The following is a 20,845-nucleotide window of genomic DNA, read 5'->3' on the forward strand; positions in this document are numbered from 1 at the left end:
AGACCATAGCAAGTGCTTGTGAGAAGGTGGAGAAACTGAACCTTCAGATGTTGCTGGTCAGAATGTAAAAATGATACAGCCACTTTGGAAACCAGTTTGACAGTTTCTCAAAAGTTAAGCATAAGCTTACCATAAACCCAGCAATTCCACTTCTTTATATCTATTGAAGAGAAATGAAACATAGGTGCAGATTGTTCAATGTATTTATAGCAGCATTATTTATAATAGCAAAACCAAAAGAAAAACACCCACAAAATCAAAAAACAGGAAACACTGAAATGCCCATCAACTAGTGAATGGCACCTGAAATGTGGTATATTTACACAGTGGAATTCTACTCAGTAATAAAAAGCAAAGAAACTCAAGCCAGAGCATGGATAAACCTCAGAAACATTGTGCTAAGTGAAAGACGCCAGTCACAAAGCACTACATATTGATTTATTCCATTTATCTGAAATGTCCAGAAAAGAAACTTATGGAGGCAGAAAGCAGATTAATATTGCTTGGGGCTTGAGGGAGGGTTGTCTGAAGCAGGGCTGGAGGGAATCGAAAGCAGTGTTCTGAACCTGGATTATGGTACCTGGGGTGGGGCAATAAAGGAAAAAAGAAAGCGACAGTCTCAAATGAAAGGGTGGAGGCGTCTGAGATTGGTCCGTGAATACTGCGCGTTGCGGTGCCGTGCAGGTGGTGCACAGAGCCTGATTGCCGACATCCCAGCTTGAGTAAGAGATTCCCCCCACCCGTGTGCATGTCCCTTTATCCTCTGGCAGGTGCCCTGGAATGTACAAGGCAGATGAGTTAGTGAGGGGCAGCCCTCCATGGAGTGGTGCCAAGACACAGGGGCACCAGGGTTAAAAACCGGGAGGAAGGAGCGTGCTGGGGATCAGCTGGGCTGGGTGGAGATTCCTGAAGAAGGGCGCTGGGGAGGAACTGAAAGGGCAATTGGGCAGACACGGAAAAGTGGCAGCTGAGACCTCCTTCGATTCTAGGCCGAAGCTCGTCCCTGGGTGGGCTCGAACCACCAACCTTTCGGTTAACAGCCGAACGTGCTAACCGATTGCGCCACAGAGACATAGGGCTGCGAGATCTTGCTGTAACATTCTGGAAACAATGTATTTCCCGTCCCTTCCAGCCCCAGCGGAAAACAGAGTAGAATGCCACTATCTTGTCCAACCTCGCTGGCACCAGAGACACTGAGTCTTGTCACTCGGGAACGTCAGGCCGTAGACACCGAGACCGAATCAGCTGCGGGCTCCGATGAAACAACGCCGGGCCCACGACCATCCTCGCCTGCTCCTGGCCTCCTTAAAAGCAGCCCCTCTACGCAGCACGACTGCAGGCTCTCTCGGGCCAAAGTCTCCCGTTTCCCACTAGTGATCGGCCTCACTCGTCGCGCTCACCGCAAGTCCCCCCTCACCCCACCCCACCTCCAGGTCCGGTGGTCGTGTGGGGGAAAGGACAGCAATCGGCTGTGTCCCCACCGTGCTGCCTCCTCTTGGCGCTTCCAGAGAAGGACTCCACGAGGCACGACCTGGAATTTGCGCACCAGGAAGCCCCTTGCCCGGAGCAGGGCCTGGCGTCCAGCTGGTGCCCAATAAATGTCTGGCTGAGGATGCATTCCGCCGCAGGGGCCGGAGGTGGTGGGTCCACCGAGAATTCTTATGCCACCTCTAAGTTTTTAGTCCTAGAGGAACCTAGAGTTTTCCAATCGGCTGCTCTTCAAAACCTTTCTTCTGGCAGCTGATTTAGAACCAGGTAAAAGTTCTAGAAAGTCCAAGAGGGCACCACCTGGACCAGCTCTGAGCTCCCATCCAAGACGGTGCAGTGGCCTCAGCCTGTGGGTGCAGGTGTCATGTCTGAGAGGGATGAAGGAGGAAAGCTGCTAAGGTGAGAGACGGTTGGAGTAGGCAACCTCAAGTATGATGGAGAAAGGGAGAGAGAGAGGGAGAGAGATCTGTGGAAGCTGTCTTTCCATTTCCTTAGGTATGCTTTCATCACTTGCAACTATGTTTTGTGGGTTTCAGTGTGCAAGTTTCACCTCCTTGTATATGTTAATTCAATTCATAAATATTACATTCTTTTGGGTGCTATCTTGTTGCAGAAATCGAATCGGTCTGTCGAGAAACCAAGCACCACACTCGGAGAGCTGGAGAACTCAGATTTATTAAGCCGGCGGCCCCCTTAGCATTTTGGTTGATTGGTTACCTGCTTACTATAGGTTGTGGGCAGTTACAGAGTGGGAGTTGTTATGGGTCCCTCGCAGAGGGTTTCCAAACAGAAACTTGCAGGAGCAAGAGCAGAACATTCCATATTTATCAGAACATCTTAAGGTTACAGTTGATTGCTAGGTCATCTGTTCTTATCTTGGTTGCAGCAAGCAGATTTTACAAAAGCAGAGCAAGCATGAAGTTATTTCTAGCTGATTCCAAACTTCTAATTTTCCTCTTCAATCTTAAATCGAATTGTTTTCTTAATTTCTTTTTCAGATTCTCCACTTCTAATGTATAGATATACAACTGATTTTTGCCTATCTGTACTCTGCCACTCTACAGAATTCGTTTGTTGACTGGTAGTTTTCTGTTGTGTGGGTTATTGCGGATTTTTCTATGTATAGGAGCTAGCCATTCACAAAGACGACGACAGACAGGAGAGGTTCCTTGTTTGGGTGGCTGCAGCCCCTGAGCCTTGCTTGTATCAGCCTGCACAGCCTAAGCCAGGGAAATCAAAATCTGCCTGAGCCCTTGTTCTTTGCAAGCCAAAATCCAATCGGCAGGAACAGAGCGACCCCTCGAGGCCCCTGCAGGGGGCGCTCGGCCCCATGAGGCCAGAAAAGGGTAGATTCTGACCAACCCAGCCAAGTCCCCAGTTAGACAGAGGAGAAGTTTGTTCCTGGAGCCCCAGGCACTCTTCTCAGCGCAGGGGGGACCTGGAGGGGATGCTGACTTCAGGCCTTGGGGGCCTCGGGCGAAGTCTGGGCCGCCTCAGAGCTTGAGTCCCCCGGTGAGGTGTGCGCCGCGTCCCCTCGCCCACCTGCTCTGTGGGCAGTAGGGGGCAAGCCACCAAGTCCAAAAGGTAGACCCACAGGCTATTGCCGGCGGTGATCAGGCACGGGAAGCCGGTTCTCTGTTAGGATTCGAATTCAGACCCAAGCAGCCAGGCTTCCATCACCGCACCAATCACACCGCGACCACTGTGCTCCACCGGGGGATCCACGGAGCGGTGGTCGGGTCGACCTTAGCACTGGAGGTAAGCAGATGGCTAGAGATGAACCAGTCTCTCTCCCTCTCTCCCTCATACTCCAGATTGCCTACCCCAACCGTCTTTCTACTTTGAAGCTTTCCTCCTTCATCCCTCTCAGACATGACACCTGCACCCGCAGGCTGAGGCCGGCGTACCGTCTTACATGGGGAGCTCAGAGCCGGTCCAAGTGGTGCCCTCTTGGACTTTATAGAACTTTTTTACGTTCCTCTAGGACTAAAAACTTAGAGGTGGCATAAGAATTCTCGGTGGACCCACCACCTCCGGCCCCTGCGGCGGAATGCATCCTCAGCCAGACATTTATTGGGCACCGGCTGGATGCCAGGCCCTGTTCCGGGCGAGGGGCTGCCTGGTGCGCAAACTCCAGGTCGTGCCTCGTGGAGTCCTTCTCTGGAAGCGCCAAGAGGAGGCAGCACGGTGGGGACACAGCCGGTTGCTGTCCTTTCTCCCGCCCGACCACTGGACCTGGGGGTGGGGTGGGGTGAGGGGGGACTTGCGGTGAGCACGACGAGTAAGGCGGATCACGAGTGGGAAACCGGGGACTTTGGCCCGAGAGAGGCTGCAGTCGTCCCGCGGAACGGGGGGCGGCCAGGAGCAGGCGAGGATGGTCGTGGCCCTGGCGTTGTTCCGTCGGAGCCCGCAGCTGACTCGGGCTCGGTGTCCACGGCCGGACGTTCCTGAGGGACGAGACTCAATGCCTCTGGGGCCAGCGAGGTTGGACAAGATACAGGCATTTGACTCTATTTTCCGCTGGGTTGGAAAGAACGGGGGAATGCATTCTGATTCCAGGATGTTACAACAAAACCCCGCAGCCTTTTGTCTCTGTGGCGCAATCACGTAGCGAGTTCGGCTGTTAACCGAAAGGTTGGTGGTTCGAGCCCACTGAGGGACGAACTTGGCTTGGCATCTGATTAGCGGGCCCTCAGCCGCCGCTTTTATGCGTCTGCCCTTGCAGTGCCTCCCCCGCGCCCCACTGCCTGAACTCTCCTGTAATCTCCACCCAGCGGATCCCCAGTACGCGCGTTCATCCCGGTTTTTAACCCTGGTGCCCCGGTCTCTTGGCACCCCCTGGAGGGCTGCCCTTGCTAAGTCATCCGCCTTGTACATTCCAGGGCAGCTGCCAGAGGATGAAGGCACACGCACACGGATGGGGGGAATCTCTTACTCAAGCTCTGACGTCGGCAATCAGGCTCTGTGCACCACTTGCGCGGCACCCCCAAAGCGGAGTATTCACCGCCTGGTCTCAGGGCGCCTGCACCCTTTCATTTGGGACTGTGGCTTTCCACTCAAAGTGATCTGCAGAGTCAATGCAATTCCTATTCAAATCTGTTTCTTCTGAAGTTTGTTACCGAAAAACCCGAACCAACTCTTTGGCCAACCCAATATAACCGAGTCTCTTCGTGGTACACCTGAAACTAACACAACACTGTAAATCAACTACACACAAAAAAATTACGTTATGGCCAATTTGGGAGGCAATGAGAAGAAGCCCTCGCTGGGATCAGGGCACCTGCTGGGGTGTGATGAGGAGGGGACACAGGCTGGATTAGACAACAGTGAGGGCCTCACAAAGCTGCACTGGTGCAGGAGGCAACAGGCCGACCCAAAGATCTCTAAGTGGTGACGCACTGAAAGTGGTGGATAATCTAGCCTTCCAGGAAGAGCACCTACATCTCTAAGCATGCCTAGAAAACTGCCATGCCTTGGTCTAAAGAGTACCTTAACTCCTTCCAGCTCCATCCAGAACTGGGGGGGGAAAAGAGATGGAGATGCCTGCATTCCCTCTCAGACATGATTCTCCTCACAGCAGCTGTTTTACAGTGGGCTCAACATGACGACTAAAAATAGCATAATCTGTCCTCAGGCCATTCCTCAAATCCTGGACTTCAGAGGACCCACACCCTTTCGTGGGTAATGCTTCATGACGTCACCACTGCCAGCACTCACTGGGCTGGCACCCCACCACACCGAGCCACAGACCAGGCCTTGACTGGATGACTAGGAAAACAGAATCACAGAAAATCTTTGCATTCCCCTCTGAGGAGCTGGATGGACCTCCTACATTACTGCCAACCCAAGACAAAGTTCAACTCCTTGCAAACGGGGCCCACATTATTTCGACCTGGGTATTTAATACAAGAACTCCCTGGTGGGCGAGCCCCTTCCTTGGTGGCATCTCAGAGCTGTGCTCCGTGCTGGATAAGTGGGTGCTGCCAGGAACCTTTTAGGAAGCTGCCTGTGCACCTAATGAACTCATTAGAAGGGTTTGCTCCTTCCTCTGTACTTAAGTCAACAATTACTGTTGTTTTGCCACCTTCAAAAAAAAAAAATTTGTTTCTTCTGGTCCATTTCTCCATCTGTCTGGAAGGACGTCATCGTTGAGCTGTCAAGGAGAAAAACTACCATGGCTTCCAGTTCTTTGATGAAACCTCAGATGCGTGGCCTTCTGGCCACGCGTCTGCGATTTCATATGGTTGGAGCATTCATTGTCTCCCTGGGAGTTGCAACTTTGTGTAAGTTTGCTGTGGCTGAACCAAGAAAGAAGGCATATGCAGATTTCTACAGAAATTATGATTCCATGAAAGATTTTGAGGAGATGAGGAAGGCTGGTATCTTTCAGAGTGCAAAGTGATTTTGGAATATAAAGGCAGACTGTTCCTGAAGGAGCATTCTAAGTGCCATATAATTTCTTTGGGTTGAGTTTCATGGAAGTTTGGCACTTACCTGTATTCCTGAACTGTGAAACTGTGAACTATGAATATCTGGGCTAAGGAATAGTTTCTCTTGATAAATAAATGATTTTAAAAAAATTTTGTTTTCTGCATTTTCTAATTGCTCGCTGTTAATCCCTTGCAGTACGTTGTAGTTTTCATCTTTTTTTTTCTTTTTTTCTTTTTGTATCTCTTAAAGTTCACTTGGGTCTTTTTTATGTTTCCCATGTGTCTACTGAACTGTTTGAAGTTACGGAATACAGTTGGAATAAATGTTTTAATGTCCTTCTCCGGTGTCAGCTCTGGGTCGTTTGCACATGATCGGTGTGTCTCTGCATTATGGGTCATTTGCCCTGCCTGTTTGGATACCTCCGAATCTCTGATGGAATGCCAGATAGTGTGAATGTTGCCTTGTTGGATGATGGAGAGTTGTGTGTTCCTGTAAACGTTGGGCTTTCTTCAGGGATGCATTCAAGTTACTTGCAAACAGTTTGATCCTTTCAGGTCGTGCTTTGATGATTCACTAAGTGGTTCTGAGCAGCACTCAGTTTATGGCTAACTAGTTGCCCTCCTGAGGCAAGACATTCCTGAGTACTCCACCCCACGCCCTCATGAATTGAGAGGTTTTGTCTGTCTGTTTTGTTTTCTTCCTTGCAGTCTATCTGTTGGGGACAAGCACTATCTGTGTGAGTGCCAGGCACTGTTCTCTGATCCTGTCAAAGCTCTCCCCCTGACCTTGGGGAGTTTCCTGCCAGGGCTGCACTGATCAGTACTGTGCTGCACGCAGGAGGGATCTCCTCTGCAGTTCTCTCTGAGTTACTTTCAGCATCTCTCTCCCCTCTGGGAGTCTGTTCTGTGGACCCTAGCTCCTTTGGCCTCCCTGGACTTCAGGTTCAGTGTCCTCAACTCAGCAAGGTCCACCGGGCTCCTTTTCAGTTTGCCCTGGAGTGCCTTGCTTGGAAACTCTCTGCAGACAGTAAATTGGAGCCATTGTTTCCCACCACCTCTCCGGAACCACACACTGTCCTTTTTCACCTGATGCCCCAGTCTCTTCAAAGTCTTTGTTTCACGTTTTCTGTTGTTGTTGGCAGGAGGATAAACCCAGGTCCTTATGAGTGTGTATGGTGGGCCACCCCTACTTTGAAGTCCAAGTTGGAAACACCAGTGAAGATTGTGCAAGATTTTTGCAGGGTATAGAACAGAGCTCCACAGTCAGAATGAAATCCTGAAGTAGGAAAACCCCTTGAAGCTTAAATCTGCAGAGAAACTTATATCTGCAGTGGTAACAAAAGCCTGTGTTTGGTTTGTGCAGGGAAAGAAAGAACCTGGCTAGGCATTGGCCGTGATGCAGACCTCCCAGTTTTCATTGAAGCATTACTGGCTTATCTACCATCTTTACCCAGTGCGCTAGAGAAAAAGATTAAAAAAAAAAATGCAAAACTCTGGGATAAGCGAGAAGGTCACAGTCCTTGCTCAACCGCTTTTACACCCACTATCGCAGTTGCTTGGATTTATCTGTCTTTTTGTATCCATTGCCAGGGGAGAGCGCGAACGCAGTCCCCCAGTACCACAAATTTCGCAGTGGAGTTTCCCGCATTTGGGGACATCGCAGAGGTCAGCACACCCCCAGTGCAATGGGTGAGCCTCGCCCTGGGGAAACCACCTTCGTGATCATGGTATCTCCCCTGCCAGGTAAGTATGAACGTTTTGCTCCCCGCCCCCGCACAGCCTTAGGCTCTTCCACTGTACACACACGCTCACTTTGCCACAACCCCCACCCCAGCCCCTCCACCACCCCCCGCACCCCCTCCTCTTCCACGCCCCTCCAAACAACTCTCCTAAGAAAATCCGAGCAACATCTCCGGAACACTTCCACAGCCCGGGGAGTGGCTGGCCAGAAATGGCACCCCCGCGCTGCAAAATTTACATAAGCCAAGCCCCATCCCTGACCTCTAAGGCGGCTCCTCTCCTCCCACCCACGCCGGGTTCCTGGGCCGTCATCTCCCCTCCCACCCCTGCCCAGATGACCAATGGGCGCATCGGCTGCCGAAAGGGGACGTGACGTCGTGATTTCCGCCCACGTAGGTAACGGACCTCCAAGCTTTCATCTGAAATACTGGCGGGTTCTGCCAGCCTCCTGGCATTCTTCCCTCCTGTCTTGCGTTACACACCGAGGAGGGGAATTCCGGGATCGTGTGTGACTGACCCAAAATGTTTGTTAGTAGTAAAGAAGTCGTAAGGCAAGGGCTACAGGTATATATTTATAGGAACACAATGAAAGCACATGTCTGTGTCCTGTGCATAGACACACAGATTCAAGGTTGCCTCCCACAGTGCTGCTCGGTGTATTGTCTGTGCACGTCCTTCCTACTTGGTTCTCGTGGTGCCCCAGGGACCGTGCTTTTGCTTTCCTCACCATACAGAATACGGGAAATGAAGATTCTGAAAAAGAAGCGGATGACCAAAAGAAGGGGTTAGAAAGATGACGTGTTTGCTTGGAGAGTGCGGTTGGTTTGTTTGTTGATTTGTTTTCTCTTTCTGGGTAAGACTGGTTCGCCCTGCGGGTGGGGGTGGGGGCCGGGGCCGCGGAGGCTGGAGAAGGAAGCCAGCTTGTGTTTTCAGACCAGAGAGCAAGGAGTGGAGTGACTGGATCCTTGAGGGTGCCTCTGGCTTAAGGGGGAAAGTGACTCTTGCGGAGAATCCTGGACGCAGAGGAACTCAGCACCCAGCCAACTTCCAGGAAGAAGCTTCCTTTCCTCCTCCCTGCTTTCTCCCTTTCCCCTCCTTTCTCTCTCTGCAGCCATCAGAAATAGACTCTGGCTCCTATCCTCTGAAATATACTTTCTTCAAGGGATAGTGCTAGCTCAGAGACTCTCCAGCCAACTGGAGAACCAGGCTCTACAAACAGGGAGGAATAAGCAAGGCCAATGGAAGGGAGCACACAGACCAAACGGGAAGGGCACGGGTGCCCCCTGCTGAGTGACAACCCCTGTGGCTCTGCACAGGTGACACTACTGGCCCTGGACACTAGACACTGCCCATGGCTCTGCGACTTCTGCTGCACCTGGTCGGTGTTAAACTAAGGATCTGGAGGTGGGGAGAGTCTTCTGTTGCACGGGACGGGAAGAATTTCCCCAGGGCCTACTCCTTGTGCCTCTCAACTCCTGTCAAATGCTGGGGTCATTGTTACTCATGGGGATTGGCCAGCTCTTGGTAATAGACCCACATCTTAGCCCCTAGGAAAACTGTGAAAGCCAGTATGTGATCCTTAAAAGTTGTGGAATGTGGGAAGCTCCTCATACACAGGCAGGGGGTTCAGATAAAACCCCCTGCAGCTAGCCCCGTGGAGAACATTGTAAATCCAGTGCCCAAGGCCATGCAACCCTGTCTCAAATATACACGCGTGTACCACCCAGCCTCGGAGCATACTAGATGTTTATCCCTGAGCACAGGGTGAGGGTTTCAGCCTCTTATAAGGGGATGGTTTGGTACACCATCCAGTATTATTTACATTATCTCCACTGAGAATTGACAAGCTTGAAAGTTCACATTTCTGGGGCTAGAGTAATTGGTCTACAGCCATGGTAACAAATGGCCACCGATGTCCACTGTAGGAGTTTCCTGTTGCTACTGTAACACATTACCACACACTTAGTGAATTAAAACCACGCACATTTATTATCTTATGGTTCTGGAGATCAGAATTCCAAGATGCATCTCACTGGGCTAAAATCAATGTGACAGTGGGGTTGAGGTCCTTTCTGGAGGCTCTAGGGGAGGATCTCTTTCTTTGCCTTTTCCAGCCTCTGGAAGGTGCCCACATTCTACTCTCATAACCCCCTTCCGTCTTCAGAGCCAGTCACGGATGATCAAGTCATTCTCAGAACGCATTATTCTGACCCCAACTCTTCTTCCTCCCTTTCACTTACGTGGACCCTTGGGATTCCATGGGGCCCTCCAGGACAACCTCCCCATCTCAAGGGCCTGAATGTAATCACACCTGCAAAGTCTCTTTCGCCATGTCAGGTAACATGTTCACACACTCTAGGGACCAGGATGTGGACATCTTTGGGGAAGCATTATTCTGCCACCACAGCCCGTCTCCTCGGTGAACACATTTCTGCAAGCATATCAGTCAGTGGTGGCCCCTGTCTTCTGAAAGTCATCCAGGTGAATGCAAGTCAGTCCACTGCCTTTGAGTGTCAGCCAGGCAACAGCTGTGCCTCATGTGGAGGCATCTGGGTCAGAGAGAGAGAAGGAGGAAGTCTGTGAGGAGAGGAATAGGAGGACCCAGTGCCTGGGAAGTTCCCAGTGAGCAGAGCTAAGAGACCAGAGCCTTCATGGGAGGAGGAGGCTGTGGAGGGTGTTATGATCTGATTGTATGTATCCCCCCCAAAAAATTCGTATCTTGTATCCTAATCCCCAGTGGAGCTGTATTTGGAGAAGGGGCCTTTAAGGATAATTAAAATTAAATGAGGTCATAAGCTTGGGGCCCTGATCTGATAGAATTAGTGTGCTTAAGTGAAGAGATACCAGAGAGCTTGGGCTCCTGCCCTACCCCAGCTCAAGCAAGGAGAAAAGGCCTTGTGAGGACCCAGGGAGGCATCTGCTTTCTGCAAGCCAGGTAGAGCGCTCGCACCAGAAACTGAATTGGCAGGAACTTCTGATCGTGATATTGGGCTTCCAGAATGTGTGAAAAGAGATTTCTGGTTAAGCCACCCAGTCTGTAGTATTTTTCTCTGGAAGCCTGAGCTGACTAATACAGATGATTACTTAGCCATTGGCCTAAGCTGCTTCTCCTACCTGGGCCTTTGTGGGATCTGCCCCAGTTTTGTTCATTTCCTTTAGTTAATACCCACAACCTGCTTGCCCTTCTTAAGGCTGATCCATGACTTTGGAATGAGGATTGATCACCTGGTTTAGGATTTCATCGCATAATTTGCTACAATGACGTGCACCAAGGATCTTCTTAGAGTTTCTTTCCAAGAAGTTTGACATCTTCAAAAATGTCAACCTAGAATGACCTGGGATAGCTGGATTCACATTCTTCAGGGTGACCCCATGACCCCATGTGGCCTGCGTTTCCTCTTCTCCTGGATGACTTCTCTCCCTTGGACTCTCCAGATCCACAGACGAGCATTTGGCTGCTGGTGAGGAATCTGTGCCTAAATCTGGGGAAACCCAGAGCAAAAGGAAATAATTCCCAGAATCAGAGCATGGGAGGGGGCAGGGGCTAAGAGGCTGTTCTGTGAAAAAACGAGGTTGGAGGATGAGAGAGGAGGCTGGTGTATGTGTTTGTGTGTGTGTGGTGTGTCCAGCATGAGGTCAGGGGAAGTTCAAGAGAGAGCAGCTGCCATTCTGGGATCAGAGACTGGAACCTCCTTGGCATTCACACTCTTCCTCTGCCTCCATTTTCCACTCCTCCTCCCCATCCTCCCCTAGCACCTCCCCAGGCTTTTTTTATTCTCACTCCTCCCCCTGGTCCCTACTCCTCTTGCTCTCATCCTCCCCACCCCTCCCCCACTCCCACAAAAAGCAGGCCAACATAGGAAAGGGCTGCCCCAGTCCGAGAGGAAGAGGAGGCGTGTTTTCCACCAGCCTAAGAAGCACGATTACATTTCTTTCTGGTCAGATCCTGGTTTGGAGGAGACAGAGCAAGATGGCTTCACCTGAGGAGCTCAGCCTCCACAGCCAGCCCAGGCAGCACGGGCCTTAGGCCAACCCGGGGATGTGTGAGCAAAAGTCAGGGAGCTCTCTACACAGAAGGCCAGCATCTGGTCCACAAGATCCCAGAGAAGTTAATATCTTGGTGCCTGCCTTCTTTACAAGGCGAGTTCCAGGGGAACGACCACGTCGCCTCTTCCTGGCAGCCTGGAGAAGGCACAGGAGGATCCCTTTGTTCAGGCAAGGGTAGGTGTGGGAGAACCCTTCCATCTATTCCATTGAGACCAGCTGAAAGTTTAGAGTTAGAAGTTAGTGGGGTCCCAGGTGCGCCAACTCCACCACCACCTTCACTTCCTCCACCACAGGCTTTTATCTCGGATGAGATTTCTCCCATCAAAATCAGCCTTGGAGGGGGGAAAAAGCCACGTTTGGGGGAAAAAAACAACAAACAATATAAAGAGACTAGTACTTGTGCAATTTTATGGACATCAGTGAAGCACTTCTAGGGTTCTAAGTTGACTTTGTCTTGATTTGCTTTAGGTAATGTCTTTGCTTGACTGTGCCTTCAGGTAATGTCGTATTTTTACTAAACTTTGTTGAAATTAGAGAAGTTCTTCTTTTCTTAGTTCCAATATTAGTTGGCATCTCAGTTAATAGTGTTGTGACTAGCAGAATAATACTGTCTCCCCAGGATGTTCCTGTTGTAATTCCCCCAACCCGTGAATATATTACATCACATAGCAAAGGCGACTTTGCAGATGTGATTAGGATAAAGACCTTGAGATGAAGAAATTATCTTGGACTATTCAAATGGGCCCCATGAAATTATACAGGACCTTAGAATTGGGAGGCAGAAAAGAAGGTCAAACTGATGTGAAATTAGAAGGACTCAGCCTGCTGTTCTAGTTTTGAAGTTGTAGGAAGCGGGTCAAAGCCAAGGGATGTGGTGGCCTCTAAAAACTTTTTAGGAAGGCAAGGAAAGAGATTATCCTTTAGAACCTCCAGAAGGTAAGGCAATCCTGTTGACCCCTTGATTTTAGTCCAGTGAGATTTTTGTTGGACTCCTAACCTACAGAACAAATAATATAATATAATATAATATAATATAATATAATATAATATAATAAATTAATATAAAAGTGTGTTCTTTTAAGACACTAAACTTATGGTCACTGGTTACAGCAGAAATAGAAAACTAATTCAATAAGTGCCTAGCGTATTCACTTTAGAAGTAATAAAATCTGGCGGATATAATAAACCCTGCATAAATTCTGCAAGTTGTTTTTCTGTCTTAAGTTGACAGATCAAGAGATATTTGTACATGTTTGAATCATTACATTAAGTACCTGCCATCTTTCTTCCTTTCCATTTTTTTCTTAAAGGGTTCTCACCCTATTTCCTGCCCAGAACCCAACATGGTTCTCATTTGAATTATGGCAAATTGGAAGACATTGATGGTCATGCAGGTTGATTTTATTTTTAAGAATGAATTCTGCTTCTGACATATAGAGGAAAATAATATAATTTATGAAAAGTTAAATATTGGAGAATCTTCCATTCCAAAGATAAATTTTTTGCAACTTTTTTAATAGGGTAAAGAACTACTTTTCAAAGGGTGAAACACAAGAATGGCTGTTAGGAATTTTCCCCATAAGCAAGTTGTGACTGGATCCTGAACAGATCTGAGATTTATATGATTAAATTCTATTGCTTTCATAAATGTTATGTCCGTAAAATGAAGTTCTTATAAATAATATTTGAGTTCTCCATTGATTACTGATTATATCATCAATGTCTTCCAGCCCTGGAGGCACAGGGATGAAGGAAGAATTGCTGGGATACTTGAATAACTGCAGGGCAAGAGGTCCTCAAAGTTTCCTACTTTATCTTTAAGTAATACTTCATAGTTTGACTGACTTTTCATCCATTCGGCTGATTCTGCCAGAGGCGCTCATGGAAAATACTTAAACAACCAAGTGTAAAAGCAGAAGTCAAAATCAATCTACCATGGAAATGTCTACCTCAGGCCTGAGTCTGTTGATGGATATTTTTGTTATTGGTGGTGGTGGTGGTGATCATGGTTGAATTTTTTGTTTGTGTTGTTGTTTGTTGTAACTTATTACTGCCGCTAGGATATAATTGTGGAATGATAGCTTTCTTTTAGTTCTGGAATGCAAAAGAACATCACTAAGAACTTTTCCCAAAGGAAATCTTAAGATCATTATGTCAACATTTATGGTGGGACTTAAACACTTTTCAATTAAAACTTATTAATTAATTAAAAGAAATTTATAGTTTTGATTCAGTGTTATAGAACAATGTGTTTTAAACTGTGATCTGCAGCCCACCTGCATCAGAAACATCTGGTTGTGTTTTTGTAAAACATGCAGACTCTAGGGCCCCATATCAATGAAATTTCTTGGGATTGGAGCCCAGGAAGTAGCTTCTATAATCTGCAAAGCTGATTCTAAGGCACTCTAAATGTAAGAACTACCCTTTTATATTTTTAGACTGGAGATTTTTACAAAATGACAGGAGAATAAATCATTCTTTTAAACTCAGACTTTAAGCATTAGACAGTGAGGTGAGCTCTTAGTGACAGTTTGTCTTTCCTATTCTCACCCTCTCAGTGTAAGGACTAGTGCAGAAATGGGAAACAAAACAGGCTGTGGAAACTTTTTATTTCTTTATATACATTTTCCTTTAATAGCCACCAAAAAGACTTTCATTTCCTCTCACTGACCCTGTCCATCAGTTATGTTGGCCTTTAACATATCGCTATAGCAACATATATAAATATATGTTATACATTTTACACACATACACACATTCTAAGCATTGTGAAGACAGACTAGGCATTTTAGCACAATGGGGGACCTCACATATGTCACTTAAAAATGATCACCGGTTTGCTTTACACAAGACTTCCAATGGGCTTGGTGTGGCCATTAGTTCCCAAGTTCCAGAGTGAAGTTAGGATGACAAAATGAGACAGCATATTTAGAGTGAGGTCAGTACACTCCTTAGAGATCAAAAAAGAATAGAAATAGGAGGTCTAGGCTAAGCATGAGATGGCATCGTGGAGTCACTGCTCTCACCATGCAGATTCAAAGAACTCAGGTGCTGCCGTGTAGACTGACACCCAGCCTGACTGCAACCCAGCTGCACTGGCCCGGGTCAGGTCGTCGGGCCCCTGCCAACACCGTCCTGCAGGGCACTGCTGCTCAGTCCTGTGCTTTTAGATCTGCCGTGGAGCTCCAGTGTCGGGACCACATGCTCCACTGCTGGGGAGCAGGGCCCATCTCCCCTGAGTTGACCCTCTGGGGGTAGGTGATGAGGGGTGAGAAATGTGCTGTTGCTGGTTCCCATGCCCCTGGGGCGCTCACAGGCAGTGTCACAAGGTCCTTACACACTGTGCCTGTTTTGCTTCGTGCTGGGCCCAGTGGTCCTTGGCTGGTTATTCCTCAACCGCAGGAAAGCACCTCTGCCTTTCACCCTGCCCCCGCAGGCCACATCTGTGACTCCTTCCAGACCCTCCAGCAGGTGTGGAGGAGGGGGGCCCAGATCCTCCTCAGCAGACAGGGAGCTGTGAAGAAGGGGGGCAGGCCCCTCCTTCCTGCTGTTTGAAGGACCTCCGGTGGCTTCGCTTCTTGCCTGGCTCCTGGAAGGCAAGGGTCACAGGGCTGGAGTGCATGGCAGAGCCCTTAGGGATTTCAGCTGGAGGCCAAAAGAACACAATCAAATTAAGAGTCCACTATCAGGCCCTGCTGGTGGCTGAGGCTGGAGCGAGCGCTGAGTGGTGACAGCAGCCAGGAGCACGGTGAGAGCCTGTCAAGAGGATGAGCTGAGGGGTGAGCTGAGGTCTGGAGGAGCAACTGGTGCCACCAGGTTAGAGGACAAGCTTCCCACCACCTCCTGTGGTCATGTCTCTGCTCAAAGCCACTGCGCACCAGGTGGCTGGATCCCTCCACTCCCTCTTCAGGGGCCAATTCACTCTCCAATTCACTTTGGAGCAAAAGGATGGCCTTTGTGTTTTCCCAGGAAAAGAAATGTTTAGTATGAAACAGGCACATATAGACATCCTGTTGTAGGAAGGAGAGGACATTTTGCATGGAGGTCCCCCTGTTACTTTCACGTTCTGTTTACTTGATGAGGAGAGAGAGGGGCCAGGTCAGCAGGGACCTTGGAGATCATCCAAGTCTAGTGCCCCGTCTTACAGATGAGGGTCAGTGGGCTCATAGAGACTGGGTCCAGCCAAAGCCACACAGGCAGTTAGTGACAAGCCTGGCGTTAGAACCCAGGCTTGGGGCCTTTCCGGGGACCTTGCAGAAGTAGAGGGGAGACTTCCAAACTGGTGAAGCCGGTGGGTATGAGAGGTTCTTGGGTTATCTTTGCTGGCGAACAGGAATAAAGCTTTACAGAGGCAACGTTGTATATGTATAAATACAGCCAATTCACTTTGTTGTGCAGCAGAAACTGGCACAACATTGTAAAGCAATTATAGTGCAATAAAGATGTGAAGAAAAAAAATAAAAAGGTTCAGGAAAGAAAGGAATTAGCAGAGGAAAACATAAGGAATTACAAAAAAAAAAAATAAAGAAGAATCATGGCCCAACCCATTTTCACACTGCGAGCTCCACATTCTCTGCGGAACATTTAGGAACATTCTTGGAATGTGCTCAATAGCTTACGGTTTAAGGTAAAAGCTTTAGGTTCCGATTTTTTCTTTTTTCTTTTATTTTAATTGAAGTATAGTTGATATACAATGCTATGTTAGTTTCTGGTGTACAGCAAAGTGATTCAGTGATATATATTCTTTTTCTTTTTTTTTTAAATTAATTAATTTATTATTTTATTGGCTGTGTTGGGTCTTTTTTGCTGTGCATGGGCTTTCTTTTTTAGTTGAGGTGAGTGGGGGCTACTCTTCATAGCGGTGTAGGGGCTTCTCATTGCCGTGGCTTCTCTTGTTGCAGAGCATGGGCTCTAGGCATGTGGGCTTCAGCAGTTGCAGCACATGGGCTCAATAGTTGTGGCTCACGGGCTCTAAAGCACAGGCTCAGTTGTTGTGGTGCACAGGCTTAGTTGCTCCACGGCATATGGGATCTTCCTGGAGCAGGGATCGAACCCGTGTCCCTTGCATTGACAGGCGGATTCTTAACTACTGTGCCACCTAGGAAGTCCCCCTCTTTATATATTTTTTAAATTTCAGTATAGTTTTTTTTCTTACAATATTGTGTTTCAGATATACAGTAAAATTATCCAGTTATACATATATACATTTTTCAGATTCTTTTCCATTATAGGCTATTACAAGGTATTGAATATAGCTTCCTGTGCTATACAGTAAATCCTTGTTATCTACTTTATATATAGTAGTGTGTATCTGTTAATCCCAAGATCCTAATTTATTCCTCCTCTCTTATTTCCCCTTTGGTAACCATAAGTTTGTTTCTTTGTGAGTCTATTTCTGTTTTGTGAATAATATTTTTTTAGATTCTACATATAAGTGATATTGTATAATTGTTTTTCTCTGACTTCACTCAGTATGATAATCTCTAGTTTCCTCTGTTGCTACAAATGGCAATATTTCATTCTTTTTCATGGCTAATATTCCATTGTGCATATATTATATATGCCACATCATCTTTGTCCATTCGTCTGTTCATGAACACTTAGGTTGCTTCCATGTGCTGTCTATTGTAAATAGTGCTTCTGTAAGCATTGGGATGCAGGTATCTTTACAAAATAGGGTTTTCATCATTTCTGAACAAATACCCAGGAGTGGGATTGTTGGATCATATGGTAGCTGTATTTTTAGTTTTTTAAGGAAACTCCATATTGTTTTCCGTAGTGGCTGTACCAATTTTCATTCCCACCAACAGTGTAGGAGTCCCTTTTCTTCATGCTCTCTCCAGCATTTAATATTTATAGACTTTTTGATGATGGCCATTCTGACCAATATGAAATGAGACCTCATTATAGTTTTGATTTGCCTTTCTCTAACAATTAGCGATGTTGAGCATCCTTTCATGTGCCTGTTGGCCATCTTTAGATAAATGTCTATTTAGTTCTTCTGCCCATTTTGTGATTGGGTTGTTTGTTTTTTTGAATTATAGGAACTGTTTGTATATTTTGGATATTATCACCTTGTCAGTCATGCCGTTTGCCAATATTTTCTCCCATTCTGTAGGTTATCTTTTCATTTTGTGTATGGTTTTCTTTGCTGTGCAAAAGCTTTTAAGTTTGATTAGGCCTCATTTGTTTATTTTTGCTTTTATTTCTTTTGCATTGGGAGACTGATCTAATAAAATATTGCTACAATTGATGTCTGAGAATGTTTTGCCTATGTTCTCTCCTAGGAGTTTTATGGTGTCATGTCTTAAATTTGGTCTTTAAACCATTTTGAGTTTATTTTTGTATGTGGTGTGAGGGAGTATTCTAATTTTATTTATTTACATGAGGTTGTCCAGCTTTCCCAATACCACTTGTGGAAGAGACTGTCTTTTCTCCATTGTATATTATAGCCTCCTTTGTCAAAGATTAATTGATCATAGGTGTGTGGGTTTATTTCTGGGCTCTCTATTATGTTCCATTGATCCATATATTTGTTTTTGTGCTAATACCATGCTGTTTAGATTACTGTAGCTTTGTAGTATTGTCTGAAGGCCAGGAGGGTTATGCCTCCAGATTTATTCTTTGTCCTCAGGATTGCTTTGGCAGTTGCGGGTGTTTTTTGGTTTCATATAAATTTTAGGATTATTTGTTCTAGTTCTACGAAAAGTAGGGATTGCATTAAATCTTGTAGATTGCTTTGGGTAGTATGGTGATTTTAATGATATTAATCCTTCCAATCCAAGAACATGGAATATCTTTCCATTTCCTTGAATCATCTTCAGTTTCCTTTCTCACTGTTTTATAGTTCTCAGCATATAGGTCATTCATTGGTTAGTTTTCATTCTAGGTATTTTTTGACGTGATTTTAAATGGGATTGTGTTTTAACTTTCTCTCTATTTCTTTTAATGTAAAGAAATGCAACAGATTTCTGTATATTAATCTTGTATCCTGATGCCTTGCTGAATTCACTTATTACTAATTGTTTTTGTGTAGAGTTTTTAGGGTTTTCTGCATGGAGTATCATGTCATCTGAATATAAACAATTTTACCTCTTCCCTTCCAATTTGGATACCTTTCATTTTTTTCTTGTCTGTTTGCTGTGGCTAAGAGTTGCAACACTATGTTGAGCAGTAGTGAGAGTGGGCATCCTTGTCTTGTTCCAGAATTTAGCAGTAAGGCTTTCAGCTTTTCACCATTAAATATTATATTGGCTGTGGGTTTGTCATAAATGGCTTTTATTATGTTGAGATATGTTCCCTCTGTACCCACTTTGGTGAGTTTGTGTCATGAACGGATGCTGAATTTTGTCGAAAGCTTTATCTGAATCTATTAAGACCATATGGTTTTTGTCTTTTGTTGATGCAGTGTATCACATTGATTTGCATATGTTGAACTATGCTTGCGACCTTGGAATGAATCCAAATTGATTGTAGTGTTGATCCCTTTTATGTGTTGTTGGATTCAGTTTGCTAATATTTTGTTGAGGATTTTTGCATCTATATTTATCAAAGATATTGGCCTGTAATTTTCTTTTTCTTTTTTTTTTTTTTTTTTTGGTATTGTCTTTGTCTGGTTTTGGGGTCAGGGTGATAGTGGCTTCATAGAATGATTGTGGGAGTGTTCTCTCCTCTTCAGTCTTTTAAAAGAGTTTGAGAGGGATCAGTATAAGTTCTTTGTATGTTTGATAGAATTCCCCTGTGAAGCCATCTGGTCCTGGACTTTTGTTTGCAGAGAGTTTTTGTTTGTTTGTTTTAGTTTTTTATTACAGATTCTATTTCGCTTCTAGTAATTGGTCTGTTCAAATTGTCTGTTTCTTCTTGATGCAGTTTTGACAGGCTGTATGTTTCTAGAAACTTGTCCATTTCTTCTAAGTTGTCCAATTTGTTGGCATAAAAGTGTTCATAGTATTTTCTTATGATTTTTTTGTGTGTTTCTGGAGGATCATATATTTCTTCTTTCCTTAATTTTTTTTTGGGGGGTGGGGAGTGTCTTCTCTCTTTTCTTCTTGGTGAGCCTGGCTAGAGGTTTGTTGATTTTTGTTTATCCTTTCAAAAAATCAGCTCTTGGCTTTATTCTTTTCTATTTTTTAATCTCTATTTCTTCTCTGATCTTTATTATTCACTTCCTTCTGATAATTTTGGGCTTTGTTTGTTCTACTTTTCCTAATTCTTTTGGGTTGTACATTAAGTTGTTTATTCGAGATTTTACTTGGTTTTTGAGGAAGGCCTGTATTGCTATGAACCTCCCTGATAGAACTGCTTTTGCTACATCCCATAGATTTCGTATGGTTGTGTTTTCATTGTCTGTATGAAAGTGTTTTCTTATCTCATCTTTGATTTCATCATTGGCCCGTTGGTTTATATATATATATATATATATATATATATATATATAAACTTATTTATTTATTTATTTGCTACGTTTGGTCTTTGTTGCTGCACAGGCTTTCTCAAGTTGCAATGAGCAGGGCAACTCTTTGTTGTGGTGCACAGGCTTCTCATTGTGGTGGATTCTATTGTTACAAAGCACGGGCTCTAGGCACACAGGCTTCAGTAGTTGTGGCATGTGGGATCGGTAGTTGTGGCTCACGGGCTTAGTTGCTCCATGGCATGTAGGATCTTCCCAGACCAGGGATTGAATCCTTGTCCCTCGCATTGGCAGGTGGATTCTTAACCACTACACCACCAGGGAAGTCCCAAGCCCATTGGTTTTTGAGTAGCATGTTTTTTATTCTCCATATAATCTTTATTTCTTGTTTTTCTTTCTGTGGTTGATTTCTACTTTCATACCGTTTGATCAAAAGAGATGCTTGAAATAGTTTATCCTCTTAAATTTGTTACATTCAAACTTGAAAGAATGTATATTCTGTTTTTTATTTTTTTGAATGTAGGTATGAGTTAAGTCCAACTGGTCTATTGTGTCAATTAGGATCTCTATTGCCTTATTGATTTTCTGACTAGAGGATCTGTCCATTGATATCAGTGGGGTGTTAAAGTCTCCAACTATTATTGCATTCCTGTCACTTTCCCCTTTTATGTCTGTTAGTCTTTGTTTTACGTATTTACTGCCCCTATGTTGGGTGCATATATGTTAACAA

General features: G+C 45.8%; 2 non-coding genes across 2 annotated transcripts; both read right to left on the minus strand.

Annotated features, from left to right (window-relative positions):
* Positions 1–998: 998 nt before the first annotated feature.
* TRNAN-GUU (transfer RNA asparagine (anticodon GUU)) lies at positions 999–1,072 on the minus strand. The gene has a single exon. It is a non-coding gene; the product is annotated as a tRNA-Asn (tRNA).
* A 6,433-nt stretch (positions 1,073–7,505) lies between these two features.
* LOC130843655 (U1 spliceosomal RNA) lies at positions 7,506–7,669 on the minus strand. The gene has a single exon (XR_009051079.1). It is a non-coding gene; the product is annotated as a U1 spliceosomal RNA (small nuclear RNA).
* Positions 7,670–20,845: the final 13,176 nt, after the last annotated feature.

Source organism: Hippopotamus amphibius, chromosome 1, assembly GCF_030028045.1.
Source record: "Hippopotamus amphibius kiboko isolate mHipAmp2 chromosome 1, mHipAmp2.hap2, whole genome shotgun sequence".
In the NCBI taxonomy this organism is placed as follows: Eukaryota; Metazoa; Chordata; class Mammalia; order Artiodactyla; family Hippopotamidae; genus Hippopotamus; species Hippopotamus amphibius.